Raw genomic sequence first — 7,265 nt, 5'->3', positions numbered from 1 at the left:
CTCAAGGTTCATTGGGAAGACTTCCCAATGTGCCTTGAGAAGAACAAGGGATAAGATATTCCTTGAAGAATGGAAAATGAAGAATTAAAAATTCTTCAAAAGGGGTTCTCATGGGGATTGGAGGAATAAGGAGGAATTAAAATTTCCTTGGGTGATGAGATGATTAGAGGAATGTGAGATTTGAAAATATCACATTCACCTAAGAAAAGAGCATTAAAGGGGAGTGGTTGGATAGAAGGGACAAGGAGTTGACTTTGTGGCTAATCATGATTAGCCACTAGCAACTCATTAGGAGAGGGATTAGAGGAAATATTAGGTGGGATTAGGGTAGATGATATTTGTAGGAGGATTTGACTAGGAGAGAGAATGAGTGGAGGGAATTAAAAATGAGAAGAATAATGCTAAGTGAGTTTAGGGAATTTCTAGAAGAATTGATTGAGTTAATGATGGATTAGCAAAAAAGGTGATTTGTAGGAATCACCTAGGTTAACTAATTAATTGAAATTAATTACTTAAGAGGAGGAATTTGAGGAGATTTAATATTGAGGATTTTTAGAAGAATAAAAGGGGGTTGATTTATTAAATAAATCAATCAACAAACCATAGTGACAATATTAATTATAATTAATTAATATTGAGGAGAATTAAAAATTGACATAATTAATAAATTAATTATGTCAGGAATTTTAAAATAATTTTTTTTAAGTGTCTACATTTTGCCCCTCTTTTACGCAACGACAAATTTGGTGGTGGGTAAAAGATAGAAAAAAAAGAAATAAATGCTACGGCGTAAAGTGTGGGAGGTGTATGCCCCCTCGAGAATTTTGTCGAAAGAAAAATTGATGAAAAATTCTCGAAATAAAGAAGAAAAAATTTGAGTGGAGGAGATAAGTGAAAGAGAAAGAGGAAGTAGATGTAGAAAAACTAGAAGAGAAAGTAGAAGAAGTGACACCGCAGAGGGAATGGGCCCTCGAGGGGGCCCATATAAGCCACAAAGGGCCCAATGAGCAATCATTGTTACACACAAGCCTTGGAGCCAATCAGAGCTTAGAAGGAGAGAAGGGGAGATGGATCGCATTCCTACATATGATCATCGCGCCGAGAGGATCCGACGGTATGATAGACCCACCAACTATGGACCACCGATATGTAGGACTATCCCCCCTTTTGATTTTTTTAGGGTAGGGGTAGAATTAGGGACTAGAATTGGCGAGGCGCATGCGTTGATCGTCGTTTCAGCACGCGCGCCAATGGGTTAGCGCAAGCGCTAGCAAACAGCGCGGGTGGTCGTGCATCGACGCGAGCGCTTGCGCATCCGCGCGGGCCCTCAAGGTCCTACGTAGACACTCACGTTGTTGTGCGGGCGCTCGCGTTGACAGAGGTTGTAGGTAGGGTTGGGGGGTTAAGTTTCTCTGTTAGCGCGTGCGCCACGATTTTGGCGCGAACGCTGGGTAAATCAATGCATGCGTTGGGGGGACAGGCGGTCAAGCGCAGGTTTAGAAATTGTGGGATGGGCTGAGGGTATGGCTGGTCCCGGAGGCTAGAGTAGGACTTGAGGACACGAAAAATAATGAATTGGTTTGTTGGATGCAGGCAGAGTTGGGGTCGTTGGCTTTGAGGGAGCACTGGCCTGCTACTATGAGTTTATATCGAGAGTTGGGGTGTGATGAGTTAGAGGTTTTAGCTGCTCTAGGGTTGCATTATGTGGGCAGGTGGTCGTGGATACGAGTGCATATTGCGATGATGACGGCATTAGTTGAGAGGTGGGACAGCAGGTATAATAGCTTTCATCTTCCTCTTGGCAAGGTGACAGTGACCCTTCTAGATGTATGGAGGATCTTGAAGATCCCCATTCATGGTGTCATCCCAGAGTATCATTTGGATGCAGCGGATTTTTATCTTCGGGAGGTTTGCGAGTATGAGACCGCACCGATGTTGGACAGGAGTAGGATGCAATTTGGTAGGGCGATGGGTATTTGGCGTATTCCTCACGTGGTACTAGTGATTTGTGGGTTCTTGAGCGGATGGATTATACCTGATCTAGGTGGGTATGGATTTCCTGTTGGATGGAGCAGGTGCCTTTATTTCATGGTTCATGATGGCTTGCAGTATGCGTGGGGAGCCGCGATGTTGGCTCAATTATATCATGATATGCATCTAGTGGTGTATAGGGAGTATGTTGGTTTGTCCGCAAGAGTGACACTTCACCACATCTGGGCTTGGGAGCACATTGTGGTTACTCGACCACTAGGTGTATAGGACAGGCGGGACCGTCAACCATATGTGGATAGGTATAGGGGGCTGCTGCACTATACTCAGACAGGGTCTGTATGGTTTTGATGCCAGATTCTTTATGAACTTATGCAGTTTACATAGCGGTCATTTTTGGGGTGTGAGAGATGGAGGGGTGACTGGCAGCTACACTGGGCTGGGGTGGAGATGTGGATGTTTGGCAGATCAGTGTATATTATGGAGTATTATGCACCGTACAGGGTGGCGAGATAGCTTGGACAGGTTTAGGATATAGTGGGGTACATCCCAGTATATCCTCAGATTACACAGGAGGTGATATTTTGGGGCTCGACAGCGAGTCCATTGGAGGGCAAGACCAGTTTTTAGACAGTGTCTCATTTGGTCTAGGATGAGCGAATGGGGGCAAGTGAGGATCCAGGGATGACAGGGGAATACAGGAGCTAGTGGAAGGGGCACCTGCCAGTATGTCTTACCATTCCTGGGGTTTTGGAGGATGATGAGCTACAGTCGGCCGTAGACCAGGTAGTTGGTGGGGAGGATGATGGCCCAGGGGAGAGAGTTGTGGTTGGTGCAGGGCGTGGTGCTGGTGGACAGCAGAGGAGGGTCAAGGTTGTATGGAGGAGGGATCCGGATGAGGGAGAGGGAGAGGGAGAGGGAGAGGGAGCACCAGCAGGAGAGGTCATAGAGGCTGTGGGTGGCGAGGGAGAGGATGTTGTACCTATGGATGTACCCGAGGCATAGGTGGAGGAGAGGGAAGGAGTATCACAGGCTAACCTTGACAGAGTGCAGCAAGAGAGGGATACTACTCGGGCGAGGCTCCATTCTCTTGAGGATGAGCTACAGATAGAGAGAGCTAGGAGGGAGAGTCTGGAGGCAGAGGTGGCACGGTTGCAGTGGGAGATAGCAAACTTCACAGAGAGCCTCCATACAGCGAGGACAGAGGTGGATGCCCTAAGGCAGGAGAGGGAGGAGTCTGAGCGGATGCTAGAGGAGGCACGGATAGGGGCAACTATAGAGGCCCTTCAGGATGTTGTCCGTCAGCAAGATGATGAGCTAGAGGGGCTACAGGCCAGAGTGCAGAGGGCAGAGGCGAATGTGACACGATTACAGGGGGAGAGGGATGCAGCCCGTCAGATGTCAGTTCCTACAGGGCTTGGGCATATGTACTTTGATATGATGCAGCAGCGGGATAGGGCGGAGAGGGCAGTTTGGGAGGCAGGGTACTATAGGGGGTTATATCACGGAGTAGTACCTGTGGCACAACGATAGCCTCATACACTGAGAGTGTGCGATCTCACAGGACATAGAGTCGGTGGCCCACACAGACCCAACAGACAGGCGAATCGGTGGGTTTTAGGCCACCGAGAGGAGAGGGAGCAGGAGGATCAGGTGGAGGAGGTACAGAGGAGGGGGGTGGAGAGACAGGTGGGGAGAGCTAGCTCCATTTTGGCTTGTGTATCATATTTTGACCCTTCGGGGTGATCATTGTATTATGACAGACATATTCATCTTTTGGAGCCTATATGTATATATATGATTTGTGGTGATGGATGATGTGTGTACTTTATTATGATGGATTCTCTTTATTTTCTTGTGATGTGATGTATGAATGTAATTATGGATATGCTATGCAGACCTATTTTTGATGCAGTGTGGATGCTTATGTATGTATGCCTATGATATGTTGCTGACATGTTTATGGATGCAGGATGAGTGATCATGCTTTTTGATGTGTATATATGTTGCATATGCAAATGTATGATGGATATGTAGATGTAGATTATTTATGATGAATGAATAATTAGCGTAGGTGCAATCTATATGAGGGATGAATGTAATGTAATTTATATAGATGTTGCAATGTGAGTCGCCAATGATATGTAAATGATGTGATCTAAATGAGTAATGTAATGTAATCTACATGGATGAATTGGTGTTGTTTATTATAAATGATGTATGCGATGAAATCTAAGTGCAACCTATGAGGTAAATGTTTGTGAAAAATGACAATCTAAATGAGTAGTGTACTGAAATGAATAAGTAATGCAATCTATATGAATAATGCCACCTACACGGATAAAGTGAATGAATAATGCGAAGAGGGAATATGTTGATAATAATACAATGATCTTAGATATAAAATCAAAGAATATGGAATAGAAGGGGAGTGGGGTAAATTGAGGACTCCATGTGATTATTAGATTAGGACTTTATGGAATTATGGTGAGAGTTGTGCACAAAAATGTGGAGAGCCAACCTAGTTTGATTTTTCCCTGGGTGACCTGCACCACTAATTATAGGAATCAGGATGCCATGAGAAACCCAAGGCGTGGATGACTCACAATCAAACGGGAATTCCTTACACACAACTATGTAAGTGTTGAGAAACACTAATACAAAGTTGTGGGTACGTGCAAGGAAACCCTCAAACACACTGATACCTCTTGTACACAAGAGGGTAAGTGTTGATAAACACTAGTACCAGGTTGCCAATTTATACAAGAGAGATCCAAAATATACCATGCTATGAAAATATGCCCCAGTATGCACCTATTGTAAACATACTTGGATATGGAAAATCCAGGAAGTCGTAGATAGATGCAGTCGTAGGGCAAAAAGTGCAAGTCTACAATGAAAAATCCAAGAAATCAAATAAGTCTTTTACTCATGACCAACTGACACCTCTTGCCAAGAGTAGGATTAGGGTGGAGGATTAAGTTGCCAGGCGAGGGAAGGATTCATCCCTAGGGAAAAGAATAAAGCGGGTGGACTTTTTGGATTAGGCAAGTGATCATATGGCCTTGAAGATTAACTTGTGGACTTAGGATTGTTCTGAAGACTTCATGAAGCTCACACAGAGGCACACAAGCTCAGCTGATGGGACATTCCTTATTCATGATTTAGGCGAAGACTCACCATCATACGCATGATTTATTCGGAGGTGGAAGGGAAGGAATGTTGTGATGGGCGGATTTGGATAGTGAGGGCGATGGAGCACCGTTCTGATAGACAATGGATCCTGTTTATTTACCTTGGCACCTACATGGAGGTTTTCACCAAGGTACTTGTCCATAGCGCCACGAAGTGGTTTTCACTGATGGACGAATTGATTTTTTTTTATTTTTTGGGGGGTGTCACAGGGTGCCTGTTTGCCAGGTTTTAACCAGAGTGACGATTTTTTCAAGATCTTTTTCCTATTTTTATGTATTTTTCATTATTTTTTTATTTTTTTGACAATTAATGACTTTCTGAGAACTAGGCATAGAATCTTTTTAGGTACATGATATTCATTGGATCGTCCAGAGGATCTCCTTCAGGAGTAGCCAACTGATAGGCCCCTGATCCATATTTTGTTGTGATTACATATGGTCCAAGCCAATTAGGCTTGAACTTGCCTTTCTTTTCTCTTTCTTGAAGGTTTTTCTGATTCTCCATGAGGACAAGGTCGCCAATTTCAACTTCTTGGGTTCTGACTTTCTTATGGTAACTCATGCATAGACGATTCTGATATACCCAGAGATGGTTCAAGGCCTTGAGATGCCTTTCATCTAACAATTCTAGCTCTTATAAGCGGGTAATTCTATATTCTTCATCTGGTAGGATATTTTGCAGCGATACTCTTAGAGAGGGGATCTTGATCTCAAGGGGGAGGACGGCTTCGGAGCCAAAGACAAGGGAATAGGGGGTGGTGCCTGTGGGTGTGTGGATGGAGGTGCGATAGGCCCACAAATCAGGATGGATTTGGAGGTGCCAATCACGATCAGCTTCATTAACTATCTTTTTGAGGATTTGATTAGGGTTTTATTAGAAGCCTCAGCTTGACCATTACCTTGGGGGTGATATGGGGTGGAGAAGCGATGTTGGATGTCGAATTTCTGGCAGAGTTCTTTGACATCCTGGTTTTTAAATTGTCTGTCATTATCTGTAATGATAACTTTTGGAATGCCATATCGACAGATCAAGTAGTTGAGGATGAATTTGGATATCTGCTTACCAGTGGTAAAAGTAAGAGGGATAGCCTCTACCCACTTGGTGAAATAATCAGTGGCAGTGATAATGAATTTATGTCCTTTGGAGGATGAAGGGTGGATTTTCCCAATGAGATTGAGCCCCCACTGTGAGAAGGGCTAGGGTGTAATGAACGGTTGCAATTCTTGTGATGGCGCATGGATCTTGTCACCATGTTGCTGGCAAGGGATGCATTTCTTCACATAGTTATATGCATCTACTTCCATTTTGGGCCAATAATATCCTGTTCTCAAAAGCTTTTTAGCCAAGGTGAGACCACTTGAATGTGCCCCACAGATGCCTTCGTGTACTTCATGTAATGCCCATTCCGCCTCTTGTTTATCTAAACACCTTCGGAGGGAACCATCAAAATGCCTTCTGAATAGGGTGTCTCCAAGGATGGTGTAACGAGCACATCAACGAATGAAGGTTTGTTGTTGGGTTTTGGTAAGGTGTGGGGGAATGGCGTTGTCTTTAAGGAAAGCGAAGGTTTCTTGGTACCAGGGGGACTCGGGACCAACAAGTACACACACCATTTTAGACTTTGGCAGATCGTATGCCAGTATGAATAGTTGCTCGACCAAGAACTCACACTTCTGACTATGTGTTGGCATCTGAAGGAGGGAGCCAATGGTGGCCATTGCATCTGTAGCCCTATTGTTTGTTTGTGGGACTTGATCAAACTTGATTGTTGTGAAGTGTTGCTTAAGATCTTCAACCATGCTACAATAGGGGAGGAGTTTGTCATCTTTTGTTTGGTATTCACCATTGACTTGTTTTATGACAAGTTGGGAATCACCATAGACTTGTAATTCCCTTATCTTCCACTGGATAGCCAAGCGTAATCCCATAATGAGTGCCTCATATTCTGTGATGTTGTTGGTACATGCAAAAGCTATCTTGTAGGACTTTGGGATGCAATCTCCTTAAGGTATGATCAGTAGTATTCCTAACCTCGATCCATTTTGTGTGCAAGAGTCGTCAAAGTATAACTGCCATGTGGA

This window comes from Cryptomeria japonica, chromosome 11 (genome assembly GCF_030272615.1).
Source record: "Cryptomeria japonica chromosome 11, Sugi_1.0, whole genome shotgun sequence".
Lineage (NCBI taxonomy): Eukaryota > Viridiplantae > Streptophyta > Pinopsida > Cupressales > Cupressaceae > Cryptomeria > Cryptomeria japonica.
Note: the sequence above shows the minus strand (reverse complement) of the source record.